Raw genomic sequence first — 12,621 nt, 5'->3', positions numbered from 1 at the left:
ACACCAAGGAAAAGGAAATCAGTTGCCGGCACGAACAGATTTTCATCATTTTTCCAAGATAAACATTTGTAAATTTGGGAACTTTTTTCGTGTAAACAAAGTTCCATCAATAATAAAATAGATCTGTAAAGATAATTTTACAATGACTAAAAAAAGTAAAGCGAAAAGTAAAAATGCTTAAATAAAATTTTTAGTCAAGGTCTGGTTTCATGCAACTCCTTGGTCATTCATTCACCAGCCTTAGTTTTGTGTATTTTTTGAGTATTATTTCTGATATGTCGCCATTTTTTGCCTCGACTATTCTATAATAGCTCCATAATATATATTCCACTGAGCATTGTTTTTTAGTAGGTGTATTTTCTAATGGGCTTTTTTATAACTCGTTTGATAATGCAAAACCTTTTAAAAAGTTATTCAAGTTTATAATCATCTTGCAAAATGTAGCCAGATATTTCATGTTTTTGTATTTCATATTTCATATACTATTTCATTTGTCATAAAAGGCACATAATAACCCATTTGTTTTTGTCAAATAAAAATTAGTTTATATATAGCTGGTAAATCATGCTATGTTAATATTAAATACTTAGTTATTCTTGCGGTTTGCCATAAGATGGCTTTGCTAAATTCTTTAAAACTGTGACAAATTATTTTTTTCTTTATTATATTTATATTCATTTTATGTATGAGTTATTTATCCTTAACTGTATATATTTCTGTTGTTAAACATAAAAATGAAAAATTCTATAATAATCATAAACAATAAGTCTACAGCAATATAGTAGATGGTGTAGTTCCCTGGACATGAAACCAATATTCTCTAAGTAGCTACAAAACTAGTTGATATTTTGTATTATTTGTTATATCTCTAGTTATACATGTACTAAAGTAGTTAAGTAAATGATCTCAATTTCTATATTATTATCAGTGTTATTTCTTAAGATATAAGGAATATCTAGCTATATAAAATTAAACTTAAAATCTGATTCTATTGTAGCCATTCTTGACGATTTTTTTATTATTCAAATAAACATATGTAACTTATATCATTGTATAGAGCTTGACTTGACTTAAAAAATGAGGGGTCATTCGACCTTTGAAGTTAAGCGGATCTAAAGTTATTGAATTTTTTGTAGTGCAATAATTGATGATTTTTTGACGAAAGGTATAGGGCTTGAGTATGGAAAATTTGCATTGTTATGGCACCGAAAATTTGCATTATGTCACGCAAAATCAAAACAAAAAACGTCATAAAATATGCGAAGGAAGATAGTTATATATATATACATAATTTCTATATACAAATCCTTAGAACCTATTCTTCAAGAAAACATAAATAAATACTTATAAAAAGAGGAAAGAGTAAACTTGCAATTTCCACCTGGACACTTTTAAAAAACACTTTTTTTTTCTATAAAAATAAACATTGAAGTTTTGAAACGCTAAGAACTAAAAATTTATGTATAAAAGTTAAAAAGTGTGCACATTCCATTTGCTTCGTCATCCCTTTTTTAATGTATACGAAAAGTTTTATAAAAATTGGATTTGTTTCGGTACTAAGGAATCCTAACCTCTAAAAGCTTTGTTTTAAAAAAATGTTCCCGCATCGAGCTTTTTCTTAAAAGTGGTCTTAAGATATGGATAAAATTTAAATGAAGCCATATAAACCATAGTACTTTCTATATATGACTGGAAAGAGGTTGAGTAACACTAATTGATGCAAAAAACCTTAAGGTGTTTGCTTAAGCATACAAAAAGATATGAGAGTAAAGTTCATGAAAGTTGCGTGTTTTTTTTCAAACGTCAAATGTTTTTCGTTGAGCCGTGGAATCGCTATCTATTACTGTTATCTTGAATAACTAAAAGGAAGTTGATGTAACTGGTTAGACCAAAAGTTTTCGACGAATCCGGCAGACTTTATAATTTAATTTCTATTGTTTAAAACAAAAGATTTGTAACAATGCGCAATGAGCATAGTTCGCAAAAAAAAAAAAAAAAAATAGGTTGCACGTCCATCTCTTATAGGCCATGCTATTACCGATATTTAGTTTGATCATTCGGCAAATTAAGATGTTATTATAATTATTAGCAAATCTCAGCAATCGATATATTCTTATACTCAGCAAGCAGGGTTGTTATCTGTCAAATATGTCTGAGACATATTTTCTTCCGACATAAAATATGTCCCACATATTTTCTATCAACATATTTTGACATAATTTTATGTCTGAATTATTTTCTGCTGACATAAAATATGTCAGACATATTTTCTATCGACATATTTTGACATAATTTTATGTCTAAATTATTTTATGCTGACATAAAATATGTCAGACATATTTTCTGTCGACATAATTTGACATAATTTTATGTCTGAATTATTTTCTGCTGACATAAAATATGTCAGACATATTTTCTGTCAACATATTTTAACATAATTTTATGTCTGAATTATTTTCTGCTGACATAAAATATGTCAGACATATTTTCTGTCGACATATTTTGACATAATTTTATGTCTGAATTATTTTCTGCTGACATAAAATATTGACTTATTTATTGATTATGACTTATTTATTGATTATGACTAATATTGACATTGATAGTATTGACTAATATTAACTAGTATTGAGGCATCATTTGATAGTATTTGATAGTATTGATTAGTATTGGCGCTTTCCCTTATTAGAATGTAAAAACCATCTCAAGCTGAGTTTTTATTACTGAAAGTGGTTTTTATTAGTATGACTAAACTTAAAATATTTCTTTGATTAAAATAATAATAAAAAAAAAAACTTTTACAGTTATTTTTAATTATTAGTTGATCCTGAAATAGATTTCATTATGAAAAATTGAATTCAAAAGATTTCAAAAAAACGGTTCACAGAATTTCAAAAAATTCGTGCCAAATTAAATTCATTTAAGCTGAAGAATTTGAAATATTTCACAAAAGTTATATTCAGCTCATTAAATTCATATTAAGAAGACTAACCGGTAATAATTTATAACTAATTACGAATAATATACTTTTAGTTATAATAGTTATGATTTATTTAACAAAAAAATAATTGGCAATTGCATTATAACAGCATAATTAACTGCCATAAACTTGCATAAAATGTTTTGAGTGAAATATATATTGGAATAATTATTTTTTTTCGTTTTCCTTACGATTTAAAGTCAAAAATGGCGAATAATTTATTGAATGAATCAACTATTAGTTAAAAATAACTAAAAATGTTTTTTTTAAATATTATTTTAATCAAGAGAATAATTTTAAGTTTAGTCATATTAATAAAAACCATTTTCAGTAATAAAAACTCAGCTTGAGATGGTTTTTACATTCTAATAAGGGAAATCGCCAATACTAATCCATACTAATTAATACTATCAAATACTATCAAATACTATTAAAATTAGGGGTATTTGGGGTAAAGTCCCTAATATTGTCGAAAAAAAAGTTGTTCAAAAGTATGTCAACCTGAGTCTCAAAAGAAGCGTATTTTCATAGAGATTTTAAAGATGTTATTCGTTTGTAATAAAAATAAGTATTTTTTGTATTTTTGCTGCAAAACATTTTGTTGACATTTTTTTAAGAGTCTTTAGCATTTTTTCAAATAATTCATTTGCCAAAAAATTTAAAGGAAAAATTTTTATATTTTCTAAAATCTCTATACTATCTTCTAAAATACGCTTTTTTTGAGACCCAAGTTGACATACTTTTGAACAACTTTTTTTTTGACAATATTAGGGACTTTACCCCAAATATTAAAGATCTGAACCCAAATATCTTTACAACTTGACATGATGGTAAAAAATGAGTTGCATATTTGAAATCAAAATGTGAAATGCAACCCAAAAAACAAATTGTTTGCTCGGCACCAAAAAAAAAATTTTTTTTTTATTGACCTTCAATTATAATTGATTGCAAAAAAGCAACAAATTTGTTAAACTATTTTTACTTAACTCTGTAAATTAAGTTGAAATGCGCAATAAATTTGTTAGATTGATTTTTTCTTCAAGAATATCAAACAGCAAATAATTCAGATATAAAATTATGTCAAAATATGTCCATAGAAAATATATCTTACATATTTTATGTCAGCAGAAAATAATTCAGACATAAAAATATGTCAAAATATGTCGATAGAAAATATGTCTGACATATTTTATGTCAGCAGAAAATAATTCAGACATAAAATTATGTCAAAATATGTCGACAAAAAATATGTCTGACATATTTTATGTCAGCAGAAAATAATTCAGACATAAAGTTATGTCAAAATATGTCGACAGAAAATATGTCTGACATATTTTATGTCAGCAGAAAATAATTCAGGCATAAAATTATTTCAAAATATTTCAATGGAAAATATGTCTGACATATTTTATGTCAGCAGAAAATAATTCAGACATAAAATTATGTCAAAATATGTCAATGGAAAATATGTCTGACATATTTTATGTCAGCAGAAAATAATTCAGACATAAAACTATGTCAAAATATGTCAATCGAAAATATGTGGGACATATTTTATGTCGACAGAAAATATGTCTGAAAATATGTCAACAAATCTGCGAGACATATTAAAACTCCAAATTTTCGTACAAAAACATCAACATTTGAAAACATTCAGCCGTCATCCTGTTTCGCTTAGCATACAAATTGTTTAATGCATCAGAAAAAAGGCGCTCACTTGGTGCACTGGTAGCAGGTGTACATAAAATCATCGTTGAAATGCAATACAATATTGGAAAAACATATTGATTTTAATGCCAAAACTCTGAAACATTTTGTTCGTGCACTGACAATCTTATATATTCACTGGTTTCTTTTTTTAAATCTAAGGTTACATTTTTGTCACTATCACTTCCGGAATCATCTTCTTCATCCTCAAATGACAACTTAAATTTTTTTGATTCCTCTGTCACCTTTTTAATTGGAATTATTTCACCAACTCTTTTTGAGATATAAAAATTTGACAAAAATTCTTTCACAATTTTTAAATATTTTTTTTTTCGTACTTTTCAAAGAATTGAAAACTTTTATAATTTGGATCCAAAAAAGTGGCACACAATAAAAAGGAATTATTCTCTAATTCATATGAATCTTTGTAAGTTTGTAAAGATTCTAACAAATGTGCTTTCAATATTACAATTAAAGGAGGAGTTTCACTTTTATTCTTACTCAGCTGCTTCTCAAGGTACTTTATACTTGGAATAATTAAAGAACACGTTGCATACCTATCACCAGATAGTAAAACACTTACTTGATTAAAGCTTAATAAAGCATTTACCGTTTCTTTTAAGTTAACCATTTCATCTTCATCGAGTAAATATTTTCTCATATCTTTGTATTGTTGTTTCGAATGAAAGATATCTTTTACGTAGGAGTGAAGCTTAAGCATTCGCTCTGCCATGAGAAACGTAGAGTGCCAACGAGTTTTCACATCTTGAATCAAATAAAGTATGTGATTTTTTTCGACACCTTGTCGTGTTTGACTTTCCTCCAATAAATCATTAAGTTGAGAAGAATGATTGAAAGGTGTAACAATTTTCCTGCACTTAGTTAATGTTCTTGCAATGAAAAAGAATTTAGACGAACTTTCTTTTTCACCTTCTTCAACTAAATCTATGATATTTTTAACAACTAATTGCAAAACATGTCCCATGCATCTTATTGGTTGAATGTTTAAACAAACTTTTAAAGAATTTAGGCAGTTGCGTACGTTACTGGCGTTGTCTGATACTATACTCATTATTTTATCATCTACTTTAAACTTTTCTTCGATTTTTAGCAAAGCCTGTTTTAAATTATCTGCATCATGGCGGCCATTAAGGTATGCAAAGCCCAAACAAAAACTGATGAAATTTGTTTTGTCAGAAATGAAATGTGCAGTTGCAGATATATAACTATAGTTTTGACAGGACGTCCATCCGTCAGTAGTAATAGATAAAACTTTAATTGATAATAATTTTGATTTCAAAAGTTCAACTTTTTCTCGATATAAATCAGTTAAAAGAGATCTTAACTTTTTTAGGCAAGGCACTTTATACTTTGGATTTAAACACAAAACAAATTCTTTAAATGCACTACTTTCTACCAACATAAATGAAAGACAACAGGCAATAATGAAAATTAAAAGAGCTCTATCAATCTTATCGCTAACTTCTTTTGACAAGCCACTCATAGTTCGTTTTTTTTTCGGCGTTATTATTTTGTGATCATGTTCAAGATGGTAATCTAATATACTCTTTGATGTTTTACAAGAGTACTTTTTAGGTCTGTTACTATTACATTGATTGCATATCCATTTTGATGTTTCCTCCTCGATTGAGTAATATTCGTATGTAGTTTTAGCTGCTTCTTCAATGGACTGAGCATCAACTTCAATTTCTGTTTGACCGGATGAAAAACTTGAACTTGTTTCGCTATCGTTATGATCTGCAGGGTTTTGTTCATCTATAGTCTTTCTTTTATCCAATCTTTTCTTCGTCAGATTCATCAAATCAGATATTGGAGCAGCATATTCAATTGGAGAAAACGAATTATTTTTCGACATAGTTTAATTTCTTAAAGTAAATTTAAATATATATTTGAGAATAACGGTTTATCTAATATATAGCGGGAAACCATTACTTTGAGGTGTCAGTTAAGACATTCCTTAAATTTTGTTGTGTTGAGAAATTATATGAACTAAGATAATATGAATAATATGATAATATGACTGATAATACTGATAATATGAATTAAGACAAATAAATCAACTTAAAGACATTCATTAAAATTTATTGTTTTTAAGAAAATTAAAATACGGAATATAATTTGTGACAATTTGGTAATAAAAATGTTTTTTTTGTACCTAGTATTGCCCCACATTTTCTTTCATTGAATAAATAAAAATTGGTTTGTTAGTAGATTAACTCCGCCAAAAACAGCTGATATTTTATACCGAATACATAATTAGTTATTAGCATTTTAATAATAATTAAAAAGAAAATAAAAATTGAGAGTTAAACAAGATATATATTCAATTACAAAATATAGAAATAATAAAAAACATTAATTGCGTAACAAATTGTTACGCAATTAATGTTTTTTATTATTTCTATACTGTGTAATTGTTACTAACAACTACAATCATATTGTCGTCACTGTAAAAACTGCGTTTTATGAGTGTAGAACAAAATAAATTAGGTATTATTACCTCAAAAAATGATTGCTGGTATTATATAAAAGAAATCCGAAAAAGCTTCTGCATACAACACATTTTAAAAATATGGCACCATTTTTTTTTCTAATAGTTTATGGTTCATTTTAATTAGAAATTGAAAAAATCCAGATTTAAACCGCTTTTCATTGAAAGTTAAAACAAGTACTTAGTAATAAGGGGGGAGTAATTGGATGCAGTTTTTTTACTATTACAAAACTCAAAGTGTATATCTCGCAAACTTAAGAAAAAAAAATTTTCTGCAAAAACTTGAAAAACTCTGAAAATCAACTTTGAAAAAGATGACATGGAGATCTAAATTGTAACTTACAGCAATTTGTTATTAAAAAAATGGCGCTCAAACCACTTCACAACTAACACATAACAAGATTTAAAAAAAGTATTTTTTGGGTAAAAGTAACAATATATTTTTCGCAAATTAAAAACTTAGTCGACTAAATTTAGTCAAACTAAAAAGTTAGTCGACTAATTTTAGTTACGCTAAAAATTTAGTCGACTAATTTATTTACGCTAAAAAGTTAGTCGACTAAATTTAGTTAGACTAAAAAGTTAGTCGACTAAATGTTGTTAGACTAAAAAGTTAGTCGACTAAATTTAGTTACGCTAAAAAGTTAGTCGACTAAATTTAGTTAGACTAAAAAGTTAGTCGACTAAATTTAGTTAGACTAAAACTAACCTTAACTCCCACCCCTAATTTTAATAAATACAATTAACTACTTTTAATAATATTATAATCACGGCAAATATTCTAGTCGAAATTTATATATTCATACTACAGTATGACAACAAACATATTTTTAAGAAAAAGATTTTTTTTCTGAGGTCACCCACTGGATAAATATACTAAAATCAGACATGCTTTGATGGTATCAAACAGGGCCGTACCGAGCCAATTTTTCGTTTCGGGCAAGAAAAGAAAATTGCGCCCCCACCCCCCCCCCCCCCCCCCTCACACACACACACAAAAAAAAGAAGAAAATTAAACGAAAAAAACGATTTATTGATCACAAAATTTATCATATCAAGTTATAAGTAAAATTTGTCATTAAGGTTGCACAAACCTTAGTTCAATGTCACTTTTCTGGCTTTTCTTGAGGCAAATTCACTAATGACAACATCAAAATTAATGTTGTTTGGCACTTCATTTTCAATTGAAATTATAGCCAAACTAGACAAACGTTTTTGGCCCATTGTTGACCTCATATAGTTTTTTATGAGCTTAAGTTTACTGAAACTTCTCTCACACGTAGCAACTGTGACTGGTATGGTGAGGAAGATACGAATAGCAATTGCCGTGTTGGGATAAGCATCAGTCAAACAATATTTATGAATGAGCTGAAAAATGTCGATCGGGCTAGATTTTTTAAAGTTGTCCATCATTGCGACAGCTTGATATTTAAAGCTTGCCATTTCTGACTGGAAATCGGAGAATTTAAATCTGCCTTGTAAATTTGAAATAAATTTGCAACTTTTTTCTTGAGTTCATCCACTGAACTTTTAGAGAGTGAATGCCCACTGAGGAAGTCAAAATCAGAGGATACAGCAGACATAGCCTCAAACTGCCACTCAATTTGTGTAACAATGCTGTCAAATACAAGGTTGCACTGAGATCCGAATTCTGTTTTTGCTGTGAGAAGGTGAGAGTCATCTTCAGCTTCATAAAGTGCCATCCGCTTCAATTTGCACTTCCTCTTGATTGAAAAGCAACCATCAATTCCACTCTGGTTAGCTTTTTCTGTGGCATCTTTGATAATGTTGTCCAACTCAACATCTCAAAGATTCTGAATGGAAGCCTTCAATCCTTTCATTTTTTTTTGAGGCAATGTCAATTGAAATGGTTTTTGACTGAAGCAGTTTGTTTTCCCGGTCAATTAGAGAAAGAATTTGACACCAGAAACCCAACAAACACAAAAAACTGAAATCAATTTGAATGAGAAGTTCTTTTGCACTGCTAACTGTGACAGCATTTGTCATGGGATTGTGGATAATGGATTCCAAAACTTGAAGAACGTCTTTGATTTGTCTGTGCAATGGTGTGATTGCTTCTTTTTTGGCAGACCATCTTGTGTCACTGTTTCCTTTTAATGAGATGGCCAACTTTTTCATCAGTTTTTTCCATCTTGACGTGAAGCTTGAAAAAAAGTTAAAGATGGCTTGAACCTTTCCGAAAAACGTAATCATGAGTGGGGAAACCTCAGCAGTATGAACACCAACAAGATTTAAAGTGTGAGCTGCGCATGGAAAAAATCTTGCTGATTCATTAAGAGAATGGATGCGAACTTTGACGCTATTGTATTTTCCAGACATATTGGCTCCATTGTCATAGCTTTGGCCCCGGCAATCGGAAATGGTTAGACCATCCTTCTCCAATTTTTCAGTTATCTCTGTTGCAAGACCTTTTCCGGTTTTTGGTGAGATTCAATAGTCCACAAAGCTTTCCTTAATTGTGCAGGCTTCATCACTGATGTGGACATACCTGATGATCTGAGTCATCTGCTCTTTGTGGGAGGCATCTGGAGTGCAGTCAAACAGAATTGAGTAGTGTTTAGCTTCTTTGAAGTTTGACAAAATTTCGTTTCTGACTTTCTGCCCAAGTAACTCAATCAGCTCATTTTGAATTCAAGGAGAAAAGTAGGATGTTGTGGTTTTTTTTTGCTTTAACGGACACAATGTGTTCAGCCACTAATGGATAATAGTGGCTAATCACCTCAATTAAGCTCAGAAAAATGCCACTGTTTTGTTGACCGATGTCTTCTGTTGTTCCCCGAAGGGCAAGATTGTTCTTGGCACAGAACAAAATTGCATCAACAATCACTTTCAAGATGTCTCTCCACTTTTTCATCTCTCCACTGATAACTCTCTGCAGATCAGAATCCAGGGTCTTTTCTTCCTTGAGGTTTTTTTCAAGAGTTTTCCAATCAGAATAGCATCTTTGGTGTTCATTGCTGTTTTCATGGTCAGGAATTGTTGGGTTTAGTTTTTTCAAGTCATAAAATACTTTGTAAATTTCTGAGAAATTGTTGGTTTTTGTTGTTGAAAATAACAAACAGCAAAAACAAAATAAAGAATCTTTTTTGTTGCTGTACTGCAGCCAAGTGCGAACAAATTTTTCACCATTGGAATAAATTTTTTTATACCGTTTTGAGCTGAAGTGTCGCATTCTGTTTTCAAAATTACACAGCGTGTTCAAAATTCTCTTCTGTCTTGCTCTGGCCCATACTCAATCAAAAAGCATCTTGTTTTGTCCGTTATTTTAGGCTGTGTTGTTGAATCCCTGTGTTAAAAATTTTCTTCCGAGGCCACTGGAATTTCTGAGATTTCTGAATGAAGTTCATCCTCGTCCATTTCAAATGGACGAGGATGTTGGTTCTGAATCAGTTGGTTCTGAATCAGTTGTGAAAAATTCTTCTTAACTTTGGCTGATGAAAATCTTCTCTTCAATTAATTCCAAATGATGATCTGAACTTAAGTCAATTATAGGATCTGTTCAATTGTCATTAACTTCAATACAAATATCCTCTGAAATAATTTGTTTTTCCACTGAGTTTGTTACCAACCACTTTTTGAAACAGTTTTGTAGTTTCTCGTCACTTTCTTGGCGCTGTTTTCTTTTCTTCTTAAACTCAGCACCAGATAATTTTTTGGTTCGATTCATAATAGAATCATAATGTTTAAAAGTTATCAAAGGTATGTTAGTGTTAAAGGACGCTCTTTTGTTCAGTAAATGAGCTTTAATATTTAGGAGTTTGTGTCAAGAGGTGGAATTTTAATTAATTTTTTTATCAACAGCAGCAACGCCGTGAAAATTTGTTTCATAAACTGATTATTGTTTTTTTAATTTATTAAAATTTGCGCCCTCCCAATTTTGGTGCCTCAGGCCGCGGCCCGGCCGGCCCCGCCCTTGGTACGGCCCTGGTATCAAATAAAAAGTTTTAAAATTTTAAGACATCTCACGAGCAAATTTACTGTATTCCTAAATATTTTAACTGCTTTTTCGATTAAAAGTAATTATTACTTAATTGAACGCAGATAATTATTAAGGAAAGTATTCTGATGTTATTGCAACAAAAAAAAATTAAGAGAATTTTTAATTTGTGTCTGGCCTTTTTTTTCGTGTGTTAAGTTACCTCCCAAGACCGAGAGAAGCTACTTTAGTTGTAGTTTCAACCCTCTCTTAACTCTATAACTCCAAAACACAAACCATGACGAACAAGGCCACTGCGCGGTGAAACAAGTTGAGCGTGGTACTACCAGGGATGTGGTGGTGATCAAACTCGGAACTTCTTGATTATGAGGCAAGCGCTCTACCACTACACCGCTACTACACTACGGTTAAATAACAACCTAGATAAGTGTTATTCGACGTTTATAGCGATATTTCTTACTAAGTGAATGTTTTAAATAAAAACGACATTGAAGAAACGACATTAAACAAACGACACATGCTAACCTAAAACTTTATTTTGAAAATAAGATCAAAATATCTTTACACAATATAAAAAACAAAATAAAATAGCATGGTTTCTAAGTACTTTTTACAAAATTTAACTTGGTGGAAATTTAAGCATTTTCGAAAGAAATTCGATTTTTCCACATGGAATTACAAGTCTATATAGTATAGAAATATAGTATAACATAAATAGTATCATAAAATTGCAATAAAAAAATAAAATAAAAAATACCTGCTTTTGTGCCAGAAAAGTACTTAATAAATGCATTAATCAATATGTCAATAAATTGATTTATAAATGAACTTTAAACGCTAGAAAGATTTGAACCTTTGAATCATATGAATGTTAAAAATGTTAAGACAGTCATGGCATCTACATGCCAGAGTAGTCTATATTTTCACAATTTACTATAAAAAATTGATTAAATATCTCATTTAAATTAAAAATAACATAATCATATTTTTAAATACTACTTTTGTTGTAGTTATAGTAGTTAAAGTTAACTGTAACAAATGTATGTAAATAAAGAACTGTAACTATTAACTATATCTCATATCAATAACCCTAGTTGATAAATGAAATAATTGATGGGAGTAAGAAATAAACGCCAGTAACAAAATGAAAACAAGCAATATTTGACATAAATTAGCCAATTATATAACTTTAGACATCTATAAGACACTTATAAAAATAAAATAAATAATAAACTTTTTAATTAATAACTTAAACATAAAGTACTTAAATAAATCAACAATAAAAAAACTAAAAAAACTTTATGCATATTGGTTGAATTTAAATATTCAATTAAGTCATTAAAAAAAACAAAAAAACAAGCGGAAATAACAGGATACATTCACAACAATGATAGTACTAAAGGCACAGCTTTTATGACAGTCTAAGACAGTAACAAAAGGAAATATCTCTAATTTACCATTCTC

The 12,621-nt window shown here is 29.3% G+C and overlaps 1 protein-coding gene across 3 annotated transcripts in view; it reads left to right on the top strand.

Moving 5' to 3' along the window:
* LOC136091292 (uncharacterized) overlaps positions 1 to 12,621 on the top strand; it is a 42,502-nt gene that overhangs the window by 5,790 nt on the left and 24,091 nt on the right. The window lies entirely within an intron of this gene.

The sequence above is a fragment of the Hydra vulgaris genome, chromosome 15 (assembly GCF_038396675.1).
Source record: "Hydra vulgaris chromosome 15, alternate assembly HydraT2T_AEP".
Lineage (NCBI taxonomy): Eukaryota > Metazoa > Cnidaria > Hydrozoa > Anthoathecata > Hydridae > Hydra > Hydra vulgaris.
This window is presented reverse-complemented; position numbering and strand designations above follow the sequence as displayed.